This window comes from Protopterus annectens, chromosome 6.part0 (assembly GCF_019279795.1).
Source record: "Protopterus annectens isolate FY-2018-M chromosome 6.part0, PAN1.0, whole genome shotgun sequence".
NCBI lineage: Eukaryota > Metazoa > Chordata > Ceratodontiformes > Protopteridae > Protopterus > Protopterus annectens.
This window is the reverse complement of record NC_056737.1, coordinates 60942632-60963445: the sequence shown is the minus strand read 5'-3', so window position 1 is coordinate 60963445 and position 20814 is coordinate 60942632.

The window sequence follows — 20814 nt, the reverse complement described above, 5'->3', positions numbered from 1 at the left end:
CCTTCTGTGTGGAGTCTGCATGCCCTCCCCATGGTTGAGTGATGTTTAAACACATGCAGGTAGGTGTGTGCGTGAATGGGTGTGCCTTTTTTGAAGGCTGGGCATCGGGCTGGCACCTCAGCACCGTAAAAATCCGTTATCAATCATTAGTGGACTGGAGTTCCGCTGTGGTGACCGCTTAACCGGGAAAAGCAGAAAGACATTACTATAGCCCAGCCTTGTATCTAGTTCCAAAAAGCACCCTTAGACAACCCACTATTAAATCCTTATGCACCACAGTATTGTAACTTACTCAGTAAAGGACCTGACATCAGGGATATGCTCTCTCACAATTTCTCTGCAGCCACTTTTGAATTTCCACATATTGAGACAATGTACCTAATACCTAGTGTTCACTGACAACCATTTAATCCTCAAAGCATTCACACAGGTACCTCAAGGAAAGAAAACATGGAGTAAACACAATGTCCTATGCAGATCACCTCAAAGCCCTATCTATATACTCTGTTTCCTGCAAACTGCTGAGTCTGCCTGGCACAGAAGGCACCCTTAGATCTCACTCTAATGGACCTTTTGCATGTTGACAAAATGAACAGCACCAGAGCTACTAGATCTAAGGATTTAAATTTTGCTTGTGATTTAAACAGGACATTGTAAAGGGACAGATGGCAGGTATGTATCTCAGAGAATCCAATTCACTGGAATAGGCTTTCAATCAATGTGAAGCAGAGCCCTTCCCTAACCCTACTCAGGTGCAATCCTGATGTAACTGCTATGTCTCTGATGGACAGAAGCAACCATTAAATCATGCCCTAACTAACATACACCACTTGCAATAATCTTTAAAGCACAATAATTTGTGGGATGCATTTGGGTTGCATGGATAGACTTATAAATGCCCCAGTGGGTTAGCTTAGTATGCACTTGTGAATCTATAGAAGCAAGCATCTTCATCAAATGTAAAGTCAATAGAAAAGGAGTGATTTGGCCTTTTATAAAACATAAGCAGATGGTGTGTAAATCGGAAACAGATAGGAAGGTGGCATATTAACATAAGAAGTTCAAAATCACTTTTCATTAGAATCTCATTAATCCTTCATTTACATAAGTTTATTTAAAGTTATCGAGAGTATACATTTAAATAGCCTCTATGACTAATGTGTGAAATGTGCAGATTGCTGTTACTATGGCTGCCACCTGTCCATTTTTTCAAGACTATCTCGAAAACCAAGTTCATTGTCCAGTAGTCCAGAAAACACTGTTAAAACCAGACTATAGGCGTCTGTTAAATTGTCATATCTACTTTTCTGTAAAAAATAAATAAATAAATAAATAAAAGCATCACAAACCTGGAAAAGTGGATGTTCCTCCTCCCATTGATATGACATCACAAAGTGGATGGAAAGTGGGAAGGAAGAGGGAGGGAGATAGGCGGGCTTAGGAGATATGTGAGGGTTAAAGCTTTGGTCCACTTTTGGCCACAATGAAAGGTGGCAACCTAGCCAATACTTGTACTTACAATGACAATGACAATGAATACCATCCTTAGTGTTTGTGTGTTCTGCCATTTAGCTTAGGTCATGGTGAAAAAGGGTCTTTGTACCAGTTTACTTACCTAGTTAGCAAACTGAAAATAAAAATAAAAATGAAATTCCTACGATTCCTTAAAAAAAAAAAAATAAAAAAAAATAAAAACTCCAGCTCCTTAGTTAGACTTGCAAAAGTTATAGTCACAAAGTCATGGAGACAAAGGCAAATAATACCAACAACGAAAACAGTTTCCACACTCAACCTGCTGCAGTCTGCTGTTAAAGTCAGTCTAACTAAATTATAACTGTGATGATGTAAAAACTCCAGCTTTAATCCAAAATAGACAGGAAAACAGACAGGATGAGCGCTTTCGCTATGTAGCTTCTTCAGATCCAACACATACTCAATAAAAGTCTCTGTAATATATACTTCTCTGAGTGCACTAATTAAGTACTTAAGCAATCTATTAATTATAGCTTTTAAAGAGACATTTCATAAAATCATCAAATATATATATATATATATATATATATATATATATATATATATATATATATATATATACTAATTCAAGCACTTGTGAACACATAAAAACATTGCTTAAAGCATGCTTAATAAAATATGCTAAATAAAAATACACAGTATGAACATATAAAAACTCATATTATTTAATATTTCTCCTTTGTCTCAATTTTGGTTTAATTGAAGCTCTTTCATTCAGCCCATGGTCTTTATAAGCTTTCAACAGAATAATCCATTCTGTTTCTTTTGCTTCAGTATAGGTTTTTATATCACCTCCCCTTGGATTAGGGACTATTACTTCCAATACTTTGAATAAAAATGTGTGCTCAGAATCATGAGTTATAAAGTGCTTAGCCAGTGCATTATGTAGAGTGCCCTGCTTTCCTCTGCCCTCTTCCTTGATTTGTCAAAAGCATTCTATATGGTTAACCACAACCTACTCTTAGACTCTCTCAAATCTCTGTCCATAGAAAACCCAGAATTCAACTGGTTCCACTCTTACCTGCACGGTAGACAACAAGCAGTCCTGTGGAAAGAGCATCTATCTCCCCTTTTACCTGTCACCCTAGGAGTACCCCAAGGTTCTATTCTGGGTCCCCTCCTTTTCTCTATTTTCTCTATTTTCATCAATGACTTGCCCAAAGTTATCCCTCATGGTACTTCTATACAATACACAGATGACTCTACACTAATCTGCACTGCCGCAACTCCCACAGAATTACAATCCCTATCCCAAACCACCTTCAACAAAGTAGAGAACTGGCTTAATAATCGTCAGCTCTTATTGAACCCAAACAAAACCAAACTTGTACTTTTCTCCCCCACCCATAAGCTAACACCACCAATATTTTCAGTCTCTTCTCATAATGGCACCATAATTTCTCCAGAACCATGCACTAAACTGCTAGGTATAATCATTGATAACAATCTAAACTGCAATGCCCATATAGACAAAACCATTAAAACAGTAAACAAAAAAAAATAGGCTCCATGTATAGGATTAAGAAATTTCTAACCCCGACTGCCAGAACAGCCATAGCTCGCACACATCTTCTGTCATCCCTTCTCTATGCCTCACCCATCCTCACTAATCTATCCAAATCAAATCTCAACAAAATCTGCTACAACAATATAGCAAGATTCGCCACAGGCTCAGTATACAGAATCCACCACTGTCATAATCTTCACAAATTAGGCTGGCTAGAACTACCCAACCAAATATACTATAACCAACTCATAGTAATTCATACAATCCTCCACCAACCTACCCACACCTCCAGTCTAGCTAATATTATTACCCCATATTGCAACCTAGCATCCCTCCGCTCATCCAGCAGAATGCTAGTACAAACATACAAAGCCAACAACTCAGCTGGAGTTTCCCTATTCTCCAACTCTGCTGGGAAATAATGAAACTCCCTTCCTGCTGAGCTAACCAGCAATTGCTCCTTGCCTCATTTTAAAATATCTCTAAAGATACACATGCACAATGACTGGCTATGCCCATGTCTAAACCCTGACTAACCCACACAATATTCAGACTGAGTTATGACAAAACGTTTGTCTCACTCTCTAGTCCCTATCAAATCCAATTTTACTCAAATAATCTATTAATCTATCTTAGCTCTCAAATGTAATTCCCCTTTATTCTCTCCTTACCCTCCTTCAATTAAATTATTTTACCCCTTTATATCTCTCTAGCTTCCATTATCAGGACTATAGCCTCTTTTTCAGCCTCTGCTGCTTCCTACCTAACCTACCCTTCTCTTATTTCATTCTTCCTTTCTTTCTTAATGATCATCCTTTTCCTATACCCACACTACTCTTATATGTTTATTTTTCCTTTTATATTTCTTTCCATCTCCCTCTTTGTTGTTGTCTTTCTCATATCTAAATGTTACCTTACTTTGAACTTTTTCTTAAATATGTAACCCATTTTGTTTTTGTCTTTTGATCTTTGTTAAATTGCTAAATATCACTGTAACCTGCATTTTAAATGTTTATTTGTTACTTAGAGCTTTTGTCCCTGGGCCTCCGCTGAAAATGGATATGTATCCAGTCGGACTTTCCCGGTTAACAAATGTAAAATAAAATAAATAAAATAAAAACTACCCAAGTACTAAAATAGAAATATTTTACCAAATGGCATTTCTGGCAATGTGACATCTGTTCAATTTAAATTTGACCCAGATTACTTGATCATATTACAATGAAACTTACTCAGTATGATTCAATAAACTCTGTGCAGGCTTTCCGCAAAGCATACACAATTTATATGTTTGCGCGGTAAGCAGCAGCAGTGATTACATATTCATGCCACACACATTTAAACTTAAAACAATTGTGGTTTCATGGCTGGCAACAGTGTTGCCAGCCAGGAAACCATGTAATACAACATAGATATCACACTTGTTTACCTTAGAGCACAGTACAGTAGCTTAGCAGGATTGAGTGGAATGTCATAATGATTACCAGGGTTTATCATAGAGCAATGTATATGGTCTAAACACATTATAGGATAGTATATACAGTGCAGAGTATTGTGGAATCCTGTTCAAGGCATTCTGTTTAAAACTTGTGTAAATGATCTGTAAGGATACATGGGGTGCCATGTAAAATAAATAGTCAGGAGAAATGTGTGTATTGAATAGTGACACACAGATGACTTTTAGGAATGAACACAGGGAAAGAGTACAGGTGAAACATCATAATGTGCAGCAGATGAGGGCATGTAAATGGAAGACAGTTGTAGCAAGAACATTGATCACATATTGACATGGTACAGCACAGACTACAGTGAAAATGCATATTATATGACTGTCAGACAAGGTGACATACCAATGGGAAGATGTCTTTTTGATATAAGCATCCTGACATGAAAAATGAAGTGGACGGCTTTGAAGAATGTTATATAGAATCAGGTTTGGGTGCATATTTTGAAGCTGTGCAAACTGATTTGGCTGAATATGACTGCAATGTCACCCGAGGTTTCCAACAAGTGGGGCAGAGTTACAGGCTCATGGACAACAGTAAAATAAGCACACACAGTCATGGACAGTATCAGAACAGTACAACTAGTAATCCCATGTCTCTGGCACAGCATATGTGATTCTGAGTGATCACAGATGGTTTTGCATGAAAACACTTGTACAACTTGTGATCTAGTGGTCAACCCACTTAGTTATATAGGTGTTCAAGTCCACATCTGCCAGTATTGAGTGAATACCTCAGTGTGGATTTGTGTCAAATGAATTGGTCTGGTCAAGTTCTACAGGATGATAGTGTTGTCATCATGCATGCCCTCAATGACCTCTTTGAGAACATCTAACAGATGAAGCCAACATAGATGTAGCATGAACAACTCACATATATCTATTGCACACAGCCAGAATATTACTAGTGTCCATTTAGAAAAGGTCCATGTTGACATGTTGGTCTACCTCACAGATGAGGAGGGACAGGATGTGTCTATACATGCATGCATCAGGTACTGCCCCCCCCCACTCAAATGGATGCATGTTGATGTACACCCTTCTACAGGAACATAGTCCATCTGGAGGGGGTATTGAAGTTTGTATTCAACTGTGTCAGGTATGTGTATGTTCTGAGTCATGCTATAGGTGATCTGTGATATTGTCACAGCTCACTGATTCTCTGTGATAGGCCTGGATGAAGGTAAGACAGTGCATACTGCCTATCTTGATCTGGCCTAGGGTTTGAGCATAATCCCCCACTCAGGTATTGAGAGATATCATTCTCCCGGCTGGGGATTATCCCTTATGTCTAGATGGTGAAACAATTGGCTCATCAACAGACCAAATACTGTGAAAGTTGGTGAATCAACCTCTGCTAGAAGAGCTGTCACCACTGGCATACCCCAAGGATCTGTGCTGGGCCCTTTATTGTTTGAAATCTATTTCTCGACAGTCTAGACTAAATTATATGGCCTTTGGCTTACCAAGTTTGCTGATTATTGCATATTGGGTGTAATATGATGTTAACATACTACAGGAAGGGCTAACACAGCTAAATGATTGGTGCCAAAGCCACACGGTCTACAAATAAAATAAAAATCTGTCATCATGTTGGCCTTCTGCAAAGTGGAATTCCTCACTAATTACAACATTGATAGCAGTCCGCCCTGTTCTAAAATCCAGTGCTACAAGGCCTGGGAACACACATAGATAGCAATCTGAACTTTGACCACCAAGTATCCACAGTGGTATGGAAAGACTACATTGTGCACCTCATAAGCCATGCCATTGTATCCAGATCTGAGGATGATATAACTGCACTGTACTCGAACCTCATCAGAACACTACTATAGTATAATGTTCCCTTCTACATGTACTTTACCAGACACCTGCAGCAGGTGGTGAGACCACAGAGGTTTCTCACTAAGAAAATACAGGGCTACAAACCATGCCATGATGTTTGTGGACACACTGAAAGCCCTGTCACTGTAATCTGTTTTGTATAGGATGAGATGACTTGTGCCTGGCTTACAGGCTTGTCTCTGACACTCCCCTGATGGGAATATTGCACATCTGCAAATTAGTGCTGAGTCTACACTGTTGCTTTATAGCTTTTTGAATAGCTCCTCCATCTTGGATTGGTTGATTAGCACACAGTTCAGCTGCTTATGCAGTAATTAGCATGCCATGGTTTACCGTGGTTGTGCAGCTGTACACACCATGTACAGCTGGTTACTGAATACAACCCAGTACACTATCGTGTGAATTGTAGTGAGATGCACACATGGTTGTAGCAAACTAAGTAGGGTTTATTGAATTTGCCCTGTTGTTTATCAAGTACTATCACACTTCCTTTTGGTCACTCAGTTAAAAATCTATGGCATGCTACTTTGAAAAAAAAATAAAGCATCCATTTGCTTGTAATGGTCTGCACCATGTCTTTTTAAATACATGGAAACATATTTCCAGTACTGTTAAGGATGATAGTGATGGAGGTTATGTGACAGAGTCTCTTAAATTATGTGTCTTATCATTCTTGATGAAGTTTTTCAATGCAGTTTTAAATTTTTGTGGTTACTTTATCATCTCCATTGTTACTGCTTTTATAAAAGGTGTTTGAACATCCTGATTATAGTCTATCTGTGGAGCAAAATACTTATTTTACTGTATACTAACTGGTTTTCCTTTATTTTCTAGATCAGTCAAGACTTTGAAAGTTGTTTGATAAGAACATCTTTTGAGCCATATGGATGCAGCCATCAATTCATTTATTACTCCTTTGATCATACCTGTAACCATGGTAAAGCATGCTTTCTGATGGTCATTGCTGTTACTGTGGCAATGTGATGGCTGGTTCTGCTGTTCCATAGGCATATTTTGCTATGTGTCTTCAAACTCTTAGAGGAGGTAATTAGTTTTGCACCCTTTTGTTTACTGCATTTTGGCATAACATGCAAAGCCTCCCTTACTTGCTGCAGGATTGTGTCTTGATAGTATATCATACAAGATAAATTCTCAAGAAATTTTACACCAATGGTAGAAAAGGTAGGCACACAGTGCCTAAGCTATCCCCATTAATCATTATTAGGTGTAAGGTTCCATGAACCATGCTTTATGCTCTTCTCCCAGACATTAGCAATATCAGTTTCTACAGGACCTGCGGTTCATTTTTATATAAATCAGATCTAGCAGAAGTGTATTTAGTTTAGTGTCTTTACTCTTATTTTTATTTTTTATTTTGTTATTTTATTTTAGTTAGTTAGCTAGTTATCTAGTTAGTTAGTTAGTTAGTTAGTTAGTTAGTTAGTTAGTTAGTTGGTTAATTAGTTATTTTTGTGGCTGGAGTTTGAGATCTCATATGCTGAAAATACTTACTAAACAGGAAAAACCCAATTATGAGGCTGCACATCCTTAAGCATTCTTTTTTCCTTTTTTTCTTGTTAGCCTATTTCCTTCTTATGCCAGCCATAGGCTATTCACATGTGATAAGATGGCACCTTCAAGAGTGCTAATATTCTCAGATTATATGGTAAAGAAAGAAACTGTTGGTCATTGTCATCTGCACATGATTCTAGTGGCTAGTCCTCTTTTATTGATATAACATTCTGCCCAAGTAGGAAAGGAATGAGATGTCTCTTAGACTGATAGACTGTTACTAGGCTATCAAGCTAGGGGGAGGGGGGCATTTTAAGCCTAGCAAGTTTCCTGAAATAACAATGATGTTGTGTAGCCAAACAGGACATTGAGAACCAGGCATTTACATGCTATCTCTGTCCATAAGGGACATGGGTGCCAGACCCAGTATACATTTCGTACTCCCCATTCACTAGTCCAGCCTGCTCTTAAACTGGATAATAGACAAACTTAGCTTCACATGGATGAGAAGCGTAATCCATAGGACAGGCATTCTCTGGGACACATATCTGCCTCTCCAGTATGTTTTGTTTAAGTCACAGACAAAATTCTGGTCCCTAGACCTTGTATTTCTGGTACTCTTTGACTTATGAATATGTAGGATATTCATAAGTGTGTGGTTTATGGATGTCTTGTAAGCCAGGCATAGATCACCCCTTAGCAATCTATAGGAGGCTGAGTAGAGAGAATGGTCTTTAAGGCACTCTGTTGTTACGCCTTGTATTCTTTTTGTAGGGAACCTCTGAGTTCATGCTAGTTGCTGCATATGCCTGGTCAGGCATATGTTAATTAACAAATCCAAAATGGCAGAGCTATTCATGAAAGTATAAAGTAGTCATGTACATTCAGTGCTCTCATTTGCGCCAAAATCCAAAATTCTTTGTAATAAAACCATGACTGCACTTAGGAAAAAATGCTAGGGGTTGTTGCTGCTGTCGCCATCATTAACTAGGGTTGTAATTTGGTTCCTTACATTTTCTGACCAATTAGCTATGCCCTGCATAATAAAAACACACCCCTTGCCTGAGGGTAGTCACACCCCTTTTAGCAAGCTACACATTGAGGCATTCGTTTTTAAATGATAGATTGTCACTGACTGCTTGGGCAGCACTAGATGATATGAAGTCCTAGGAAAGAAGTTTTCCATGGCACTCCCTACTCTGTTGTCTACCATCACCCTAGCACCCCCCCCCATTTCTTCCAGTCCTAGCCTCCTCATTCTACACAAGAGTATTTTGTTTTGTTTTCTCATACTGTGTCTTAATTGCCAACTTTTCCAATATCCTACATCCTAACTGACCAAGACTTTACTGTAGTAACTGTGGATGAAAGAAATTAATTAAGCTGGGGGTCTGGAGGCCACTACATCCCTAGGAGCTGCTGGACTCTAAATGGTCTGAGTTGCATTTTAGAGCTTTTTTTCATATTCTTTGTACCAGTGATAGCCTAAACAAACAAAAAGCATGACTAAAGAAATAAACCATTTTTTTCCTTTCAAGGAAGAAATAAGTTATGTTCAACACTGATGACACAGTAGTTATCAATAAACTGAGAAATAGTTACCCATAATCTGAGGATAAAATGCCTGTGAGGTGCATACATCATATCTGGGATGACTGTCTTCCATCTTACCCCTCTCATGTTAAATTCACATGAATGTTAAAGGACAAATACCTCTAGGAATATATTTCAAGTTGCTGCTGCGTACATCTATAACTTGTCTCCTCAGCAGTAACCTCAAAAGACAGACATTTTCTGTGCACCCCTTTGAAGTCAAACAAGGATGAAAGTGAAAGAACAACTAGAGTACGACAAAAATATTTCAGTTGTGCATACACAGCATGCTGCCTTCCTTCTGTCCTCCAATTATTACCATCTATATATACATCTAAATTTGACTGTAAAGAAATTAGAAAAATAAAACTCTGAATAATTCATTTCAACCTGCACATGTCTGAAGTGTGATGTTTTAGGAAAGTCAAGAAAATAATGACCAAACTATCCCAAGCTAACACACAATTAATAGTGACCTTCTGCACACACATCTGAAGTTTTACTGTGAAAATAAAATAAAGGAATAATGACAACATTATTCCCTGTTCAATAAGGACAGCTAGCCTAGTACTTACTTATGAATCTATGAATATAACCCATAATGATCTCTGTGCCCAACCCTGATCTGGGTCAGCTTTAGACTAGACTCACTGTGCCATTGTTATGATAATGCATACATCCTGCCCCAGCCACCAAAGACAGCCATTTATTGTGTGCAATGCTGATGCCTAACCATGATGGAAAGTGAAAGACATTATGGCCAGCTTGTTGCTCTTATATAAGCTCTCTTCACTAACACACACACACACACACCCACACACATATATATAAATATACAAGCATAAGTAACAATGATTGTTTTCACACAGAATTTGAAGGCAGATTGTAAATAGAAGTGAAACGATAAACATCTTTAGGAGGAAACATTCCTCAGGAACATGCTAGCTCTCAGAATGATTCAAAATACTTTTAAAGTATTCATCATAACTGGATTTCCTGACAGAGACCCTGATTTCCTGACTGTCAGGAAAAGTTCTTGATAGGTGGCAATCCTATCATTAACCTGCATGTACAAAAGGCTTTAACTCAAGGTAGTACTGCTGCCAGGCCTCGACTGAGAATGAGAAGTGTGTTTAGACCTCATTTGACCTATCATGGACTGCATGACCCAGAAATTGTAGAGCGATATAGGGTATACAGGGAAACACTGTGGCAAAATAGAACCTCTGTACCCTTACCTGGAGCCATGAGGATATCATGGAGAACCCATCCAAGTAGAAACAAAGATATGTGTCGCATTATGTATACTAGCTACAGGTATTTTCCAGATACTCACAGGGGATATGTTAGGGGTGTCACATGACTCAGCTTTCAGAATATTACATCCATTTCTAAATGCAATGCATATGCATATAAGGGAGCATATCTGTCTCTCACATACCTCAGAGTACAGATCAACAACCATGCGAGAATTTTATGCAATTGTGCACTTTAATGAAGTACTGGGCAATACAGATTGCACTCAAATAGAAAAAATGCCACACCTGGTGCACAGCAAAGGAGGTGCATTAACAGTAAAGGATGCTACCCTATAAACTGTCATGTTGTCTGTACTGTCCAAGGAATCATCTACTGTGTCTGTGCAGGTAATCCAGAAAGTTTTCATGACTCACACATATGGAACACTTCTGAGTTATACACAAGGATTTCTAGACAAGACTGTCCCCAAGGGTATCTAGTGGGTAGTACAGGTTATGCACTGGAACACTGGCTGATGACACCCATGAGAAATCCACACAATCCCATTGTGCAAGGATACAATTATACCCATGCTCAAACTAGGAATATCATAGTATATATATATATGTGGCTTGCTCAAATCAAAGTAATGGTATCTAGACACATCAGGAGGCACCCTGCAGTACGACCCAGACACCTCTGCTCAAGTACTCACAGTGTGTGCTATATTGCATAATGTAATTCTCAGGAAACAGCTTCAGCAGGGACAACTAGGAGAAAAACAACAGTTTCCAGAACCACAGCCAGAACCAGTAGCTCCAGCAGCTACAGATAATGAATCTGAGGGAGAACCACCAGTTGCAGATGCTACTGGCAGACACTGGTGAGCACAGTATGCCATGGCTGTGGCTAAGTATCAAAGGATTGCATGCACGCATACTTATTACCTAAGTGAAGATGCTAAACACATACAAAGATTAAATTAAACTTACGTTTGTAAAAGTCCACAACCTTTATTTAACCATGTAATGGCTGTGTGTTGTCAGCATCAGAGACAAGCCCCAAGAACACATCTTGTAGCTGCAGCACTGACATGGTAAGCATGGAACCTGTATGAAGAAAGAGCTGTATAACTGATTGCATGCAGATATTTATACATCCCAAAGATGAAACATGTCTCAGGTGTACAGTAAAGGCAGTAATAGCTGATGACTGATATTTCAGTATACGGTTATGGATTATGCCCAGTACTGTGCATCAAGCATTTTATTTCATCACTGAACATAAACCAACAGCAAGCAGGTCAATGGTAGCATCATTTGTACAAGTATGCAGTAAACGGAGGAGTTGTCACGTCTGCCTTTTCCTAACAGGAATGATCAGTGCTGTCATAGTGCCTGGATGATAACTTCAACAACTGCATCTGTTACTGGGGGTTTATGGGGTTTAGATTTCTTGAGTACCATAGTCCTGTATGAGAGGAAACATAAAAAAACAAATAAAAAAAAAGAAAATTAAGCAACAACAGATTGTTAACAAAAGAAATATGTAGGAATGTGCACAGCCATCATGCACAAAATGATTTAAAAATTAAGACTCTCTATGAGTACACAAATATTAATACAGAACCACACACACACACACACATACACACACACACACACACACACACACACACACACACACACACACACACACACACACACACACACACACACAAGGGAAATGAAAACCAAAGCTAAAAGTGTGTAAGGATGATAACAGGTGTGTAACTATGTAGTATATTACAATATTAACAAAAGTAATTTACACTTTTTAAGTAAAAATTTATAAAAATGTTGTTGGATATCCACTTTTGTGTAGGTCAGGCAGATAGACATCATGGACTTAGCACAGTTATTGTGCTACAAATGTAAACCCCCTGACATTGCTAATAAGTGACGCAACACTTATTCAATAACCGTTCATATTCCAAGAGAAATATTTTCCATAATGGCAGGAAACATTCTTTCCAAACTTTTTAATGCAAAGAAATAACTGATATACATGGCTATCCTGACAGCAATAGACAAAAATGCAGAGAGTAAACAAATGGGGGTATTGTGAACAAAATCCATTAGTAATATTAAAATAACTAAATTTAAAAACAAACAGCAACATACACTTGCAGAAAGTTGGTTGTTAAACTAGAAAGAAGTTTTGAAAGTCATGTAGCAGTAGTGAGCTCTATGGATCCAAACAATCTCCCCTATTACAATATAAGTTCTTTACCTACATGATTAGTTTACATAGTACAAATTCAGCCCTCTGAGCACTATGAATATGACATTAAGGTACAAACTGATTAGCATTCATGAATTCCTCAACCTGCACTAAGTTCAGGGCAGATAAACAAGGTATAAGCATCTACATGACTGTATGTACATGCCCTAGCACTGCAAGGAAGAGCATTGAGAAGTGTTACTTTCTAAGGACTTGTGAGTTTGCAAGATTAATCAGACTGCAGGAACAGTTAGTGTTTCATAGTCTCACCTCTTTAATGTATACTTTCCAAGGATGTGTCAAGAAGAAGAGAATTACCAAAAAGTATGGGATTTCATTCACTGATGTAGGACAAAAACATTCACAACATTTTTATGAAGTGGTTATAACCACACTTTGTGCATTTCAGTAAAACTTTGGCTGGATTTCTAAGAAAATATGTTACTTATTGAAACATATATCAAAAGCAAAGCAAAAAAGGATTGCATTCTTACTAGAAAAGCATAGATAAAGAAATGATGTTCACAAGGTAATGAGAAAAACCAGCTGCAGTGTTGCAAATATTTGTTAAATATTGTGGGATAAAATCTTAGCTTAACTGTTGCCAATATCTCATTCATCCACACATCTACTGGCAAATTACAAATGATGACTTTCAGAACTTGGTTATGTTACACTTTAATGTGAATTGAAACAATATCACATCTTGAGTATATATATATATACAGATATATATATATATATATATATATATATATATATATATATATATATATAATATTTTTCTTCTTCTTAGTATATGTCTGCGTCTGTGGTAAATTGTGATAATAATCTTAATTGTATGTTATTAATGCCCTGGTTTGATGCTTCAAATCCAGTAAGGGTGCTGATTGTGTAATTGTAGTGATGTTTAAGGAGAATATGTTTATGTTATGTTAGATCAGGGTTTTTCATTTTATAGTAGTTATTAGACAATAGATGCATACATTTTAGGAAAGCAGAAACAAAGAATCTTTCACTGAATGTTGACCTTGCTGGCTAGGAATAGGTGTTTCATTTATGCATACATTTTAGAAAGCAGAAACAAAGAACATTCCACTGAATGTTGACCTTGCCGAAATAACAGTTTGTCAAGGGAAGATTGCAAAGAGTTCTTGTTATGTACTTTTTCTCAAGAAAGAATCAATAGATACATTAAGCTAAAAGAACAAGATGTAGCCTGAGGATCAAGGCTAAGGGGTGGATATAGTCAACAGAGGAAAATTACTAAAAAAGAGAATATAATATGCTGTGTTCAGGATAGGAGGCAGTTAAGGTTAATAAGTTCACTTGACCTGTTACTTCAGATAAGATGTCTAACACTCGAGCCTGAGTACAGAAAACAGGTAATCTAGAGACTATGTCAGTTTACGTTGCTCAGGACAATCAGAATGATGTACAGCCACTTGAATTGTTTATCAGAACTGTTAATGAAAGCAGTATTTCAGATATTGTGAACATCTAATAAAACCTTATTAAATGAACTACAATGTTTGGAGAAATTCATGCTAAAAAACACACACCAGCCAACTCCAAAATTGCAAAAACTTATCAAAATGCTGGAAAATACTGAAAGAATGAACACAGTCCAGGCGGAATAAAATATCTTTTACTAATATTTTCCCTGTACCTTGGCTCAAAAGCCTTTCAAGGAAGTCATTTTACATCAAGATTTGCAACATATGTATATATGCATCAATTGAACTTACTTGCATTTGTACAAATAGGGAAAGCCAATTAGCAAATATAAATCATTTTAACCCTTGGCTTGTCCATCCAAAAACTTAATGCATCATTGACATTTTGTTAATAAATAGAATACACCATGAAGTTTGCATGCATTGCCTTCATTCTGCTACTGCATTTTGTTCAACATTTCGTGACACCCTACCAAAACCATATCAAGTATCAATTATAATATTACAAACAGCAATGTGACGGATGGGAAAGCATATCGGATGTCCATCCAATACTAGTCAGAATTGTTACTATTAACAATGACTAAATAATAGTTTAATCACCATACATATAAGACCAATCGGCACAAAAACAAAGTACTGTAAGTCTGATGAAATGTATGGGAAAATTCCATATATACCCCCGAAAGTGAGCAAACTATATATGAATATCAGATAGTCCATGCTACATTTTCTAGAAAAATAGATCCATCATAAAAAATCAACTAACACCTACACTTCCTTTATTAACAGATGTTAGTATTGATTTCCTGGTTCAAACCATTGGGAACTAGCATGGTGTAGTTGATGATGAATTTAGTCTCCAACCTTAACAATTCAATCAAAAATAGCTCACCCCATCTATTAAATGGTTTAGCCAAAATGCTGAAGAATAAGCTGGCATCAGAGCCAGCATGAACTAACTGGAAGTGTTCTGCCACTGGATTCTCCAGTCTACCATGTCTAATGTCACCTAAATGTTCCAATATATGATTCTTAACCATCCTGTTTGTTTGTCCAATGTACCATCTGGCAGGAACACATTCACAGCCAATAATGTATACCACCCTACAGGACCTACAATTAAACAGCTCCATGGCACTATATTTTTTACCATTTATAAGGCTTTGGTCAAATTATGAACTCTCCTACAAATTTTACAGTGTCCACATGCATAACATCCCTTAAATCCCTGTGTTTTTTTGACCCTTCTAAGGTTCAGCAATTCCTTCAAATTAGAAAAACGACTATAGCAAAAAGTAATTTTCCAGGGGAACAAATTCTTCAGGGTTGGCTCATTTGCAGCCATGGAACAAAATCTTTCCACTACCATCCTCATACTACTTGAGAATGGAGAATACTTTGTAACGAAGAATAATTTTTTGCTACTATCTGCATCTCGTGCAGACTCCAAATTGACAGTGTGCTTACATCTATTGCCTCTTGGGACAGATATATATGGAACACCGTACCCAAACCCCCTTTCTACCTTATCAAGAATGTGTGAACTATAACCTCTTTTCAACAGCTTTTGTCTCACTTTCAAAAATTCTTCCTTCACAGTATGTTTTTTACAAGTGTTGTTAAAAATAAGATCATATTCCCCATAGGGTAAGGCAGCCAGTAACTGGGGGGGGGGGGGTGCATACTATCCGCTGATAAAAAATTATTGACTGCTGTCTCTTTGGTGAAAGGCTTGAATTAAATTTTCCCATCTCTTGTTGCAAAAAACGACAGGTCAAGAAACTGTATTCTTTCATGGTCTGTATGATAAGTGAACTCTAACCCTAGGGTATTTCTCTGATTGAGATTGTCCACAAAATCATGAAACTCAAAGACATCACCCCTGCACACAAAAAACAAATCATCTATGTATCTCCTATAGATGATTACTTGCTGTTTAAAAAATTCAATGTTATAAATGAACAAATTCTCAAAATGATTCATGAAGATTATGGCATAGGACAGGGCATGATATGCCCCCATTGTTGTGCCCTCTTTTTGTAAAAAATACTGCTTATTGAACTTGAAACAGTTGTGTGTCAGAGAAAATTCTAATAGCTGTAAAATGTAGTTTGTACATGGACCCTTCCCCAGCATCTTACCAACTGCTTCCAAACCCCAAATGTTTTTGATACTTGTATAAAGAGATTTCACATCAGCAGTTGCCCAATAGTAACCTGTGTTCCATTTCAAACCTCTCAGCAAATCACACAAATCTTTACCATTTCTTATGTGAGAGACTATTCTCTTCAAATAAACCTTTAACTGGTAATCTAGGAAAATTCCCACATTTTGCAAAAAAGAATCCTAACCAGATACTATTGGCCTACCTGGTGGGTTATATACATTTTTATGTACTTTAGGTATGATGAAAAAAAATTGCATCCCTTTGGTGTTTTACAAACAGTTTCTTAACATCAGTATGGGAAAAAAAGCCTAGTCTTTCACCTCTTTCTAATAAATCCAATAACTCTCCATTGAAAGTAGAGGCAACCTCTTCTGATACCACAGAATACACCGATTGGTCCCTCAACAGCTCTTCAGCCATACTATTATACTTTGCAATGGGTAAAATTACCCAATTTCCCCCCTTTATCAGCTTGAGTATACACATATTTATCATTGACATCTCTCAAGCTGTTTAATGCCTGCCTTTGTGTTTTGTTTAAATTATATGTTGTCTGTCTTCATATGAATCTGTTATATTCTGATTCAACCTCCCTGCATATAACATTCTCAAACTGTCGCAAAATGGCTGACATTTTCGGCGGAAAAAAAATCACTGTGATGAGGGACTTATGGAGCCATAAGTCTGCCATACCCTGTGTGAAACCCCCCCCCATCAAACATGGCTATATTTTCCTCTGTTTCCCCCACTAACAAATCAACTAGCTCCTCACAGAACTCATTAACATGTATAGACACATTAAAAAGTGAATCGTCAGAACTTATACTCAGATTGTCTCCCTCCATTGTATTATTAATCTCTTCATTGGCATTGACATTTACCTCTCTGTTTTGAAAAAAACACTTTTAAATGTAGTTTCCACAAAAACAATTTATTTCTAACATAACATCAGCCAATGATGGAAAAAATGTGGGGACAAACTTGCTGCTTTTTAACAATAAACATTCCACATCATTACATACATTTAAATCCGAAAGATTAATGATGTTTAAGGCCGTATGTACGATAGCAGGCAGTTAAGGTTAGTAAGTTTACTCAACCTGTTTCTTCAGAGAAGATGTCTAATACTCGAGCATGATTACAGAAAACAGGTCATTCATCTAGAGACTATGTTAGTTTACGTTGTTTAGGACAATCAGAATGATGTACAGCAACTTGAATTGTTTATCAGAACTGTTAATGAAAGCAGTATTTCAGATATTATGAACATCTAATAAAACCTTATTAAATGAACTACAGTGTTTGGAGAAATTCATGCTAAACAGTGCAAAAGACTTGGTTCATAAGGGAGAGACTGACACCTATTGAAGCATGAACTTGGGTAATTAAGACTTGTTTCTCAGTCTCATGGCATACAGTGTTCCCAGCTAACTATGGTAAAGTACCATCATATCTAATCTTACATGTTATAAGACAACAAAGTTGAGGAAATATCAGATATGTACATTTTAACTGTTTCATAATGTTTCCTTTTTTTTCATAATTTGCATGCTGTTTGTCATTGTGCACTGATGACTGGCAGTGAACCACAATTCACTTTCTAAGGTAAAAACTGACAAATTTAATTTGGAATGTTACTGGTAGTATAATTTAAACTGGCTCCAGTGTGCTTCTATTAGCACTCTGGACAGTAGTAAGTGAAAAAATTCCACCTGTCAGCTATCTATCTTTGTGGCATGAGGTATAAGTGAATTCAGCTTAGAAAATGAGGCCACATAATGCAGGTTTCAAAATCAGTTTACAGATATTTTTTTCTGACTGAGTTTGGAATAAAAATTGACACAACAATGCTGTCTCTGAAATGAACAAGCTAAAGTATGTGTAATAACTGCTAAAAATCTTACCTGCAGTCCATGTGAATTACCATTACAAATGTGTTCTTGCTGGAAATGCACCTCTGCTCATAATTAATAATGATGATGTAATATAACCCATTTTTAAAGTGTGATAACACAAAGACAATAACATGAGCAATGTGAATATATGTGTCATATATGCTGGAGAACTTATCCATATCTCACAATAATTCATTATAACAAAAATGCATTTTATTTTCAACTTTTATGTCATTATTAATTATATATATACTGGGTCAGTGATGACCTCCAGTAATTCTCTGTGTCCCTTTTTGAACAATTGCCATGACATGAAATCCTAAAAATGTGCAACAGAAATGTTAATTGTGATGTGGCAAATAGATGTGAAAAGGATGAATGTGTCATGCTAATGGTATAAATGCTGTTTTCCTTGCTAGATATATCCTTTGTGTTACTTTGAAATATCATTTCTTTGTACAATATACTTTTTAATTTTTGTTATGGTCTTTTGTCACTTTGCAGTGCACAAACATAGTTCATTGGCAAAGAAAAAAAGTGAACAAGTTAATTTGGACTGCCTTCGGTATCGCAAATGAGCGTGGTGTCCTTTTTTGACAACACACACTTGAGATTATTATCACAGCCATCAGCACTCTGAATATTGCTGAGTGAAGAAAATGTTCCTGTCAGTAAACTTTCTCTGCAGCATAAGGTGTAACTGCAGTGATCTTAGGGAAAAAAGACAGGTGATACAGCGTTCAAATCCACTTTACAAATAATTTTACTGAAGGGTACAGAATAACTATTGACATGCATTTTCATATGTGAATGCATTGCTGTTGATAACTCAGCTATTCTCAGTATTGCTAAACGCATGTCAGTTGCTGTCTGCTCCCTTTCCCATTACTTTGCATTATATGAAGTCCTGATAATGTGTAGCAGAAATTAAAATTCTGATACATCAAAGAGATATGAGAAGGATGAATGTGTCAGTGTAGTGCTCTTCTTGCTCTGGTCATTGCTACATATACCCTTTGTTTAAATTTTCCTTTCAATTGGTTTCTATTTTTTTTTTTTTTTTAACGGCTTTTACATTTGTGAGCTACTTGGCAGCATGTAAACATGGTTTATGACCAAAGCAAAAAGTGAAAAATGTAATTTGGGTTGCCTTCTGTATAATAAATGAACCTGGCATCAGTGCACAACCATCAGTACTCTGGATATTGCTGAGTGAAGAAAATGTGCATGTTAGCTATCTTTCTCTGTGACATAAGGTGTAACTGCAGTGATATTAAAGAATGAAGAAGACAGGTGATAAAGGGTTTGAATCCATTTCACAGACACTTTTACAGAGGGGGTCAGAATGTTATTTGTCACAATATTTTCATTAGGAATGTAACAGTAGATACACATGAATATCATAAATATGTTTATTGCAACAAATGTCTCATTAGTGCTTGCTATATAAGTCCAGTATAATGTGTGTAAAGTATGTTAAACATGAAAATGATGATATTTAATTTGAAATACACTTGCATAGGTATGATGTACACAACAGTTTTGTTATAATTAGTACGACTCATCACATATCTTAAGTATGTGTTTAGGACAATAAGTCTTGTGAAGGATGTAAACTAAATAAGAAACCAACTGAAGCTGGAAACAAATCATTGATTGCCACACCAAATGTTTAGTTAAGCGCTTTCATTTGATTTATTCTACTGAACTTTTTCAGAACCACATGACAATCCCCAAAACAATCTTTAATATAGTGACATCAGTTAACAATGTCCAATGAAATTGATTGTCATCACACTGAAAATTATATATTTAAACGACATGTTCAAATAAAATACTAAAAAAGTATAAATAAAGGAAACATATAAATAAAACAATACACAACTTTATATAAATAATATACAGATTGATAACATGTTCAAATAAAATACTAAAAAAGTATAAATAAAGGAAACATATAAATAAAACAATACACAACTTTATATAAATAATATACAGATTGATAATAATATTCAAAAACAGTAATTAGCAAGGGTAGATTTAACTCCAAAAGTAGTGGTTTAGTTTATGTAGCTTCTTGTACTTCTTGTCATAATTTTTACGTTGGTAAGACCATCAGGGCATTACACAGATGGATATACGGACACTGTTTAGCAATTAAGCATAAAGACATCAACAGTGCTGTGGCCAAGCATGCCTTGGAATGCACCAGTTTTAAGAATTTCATATTTTTTGTCTTAGATTTACATCAATATGGCACCTTATGTAACAGAGTTCAACAATGCTTTGGAAATCAA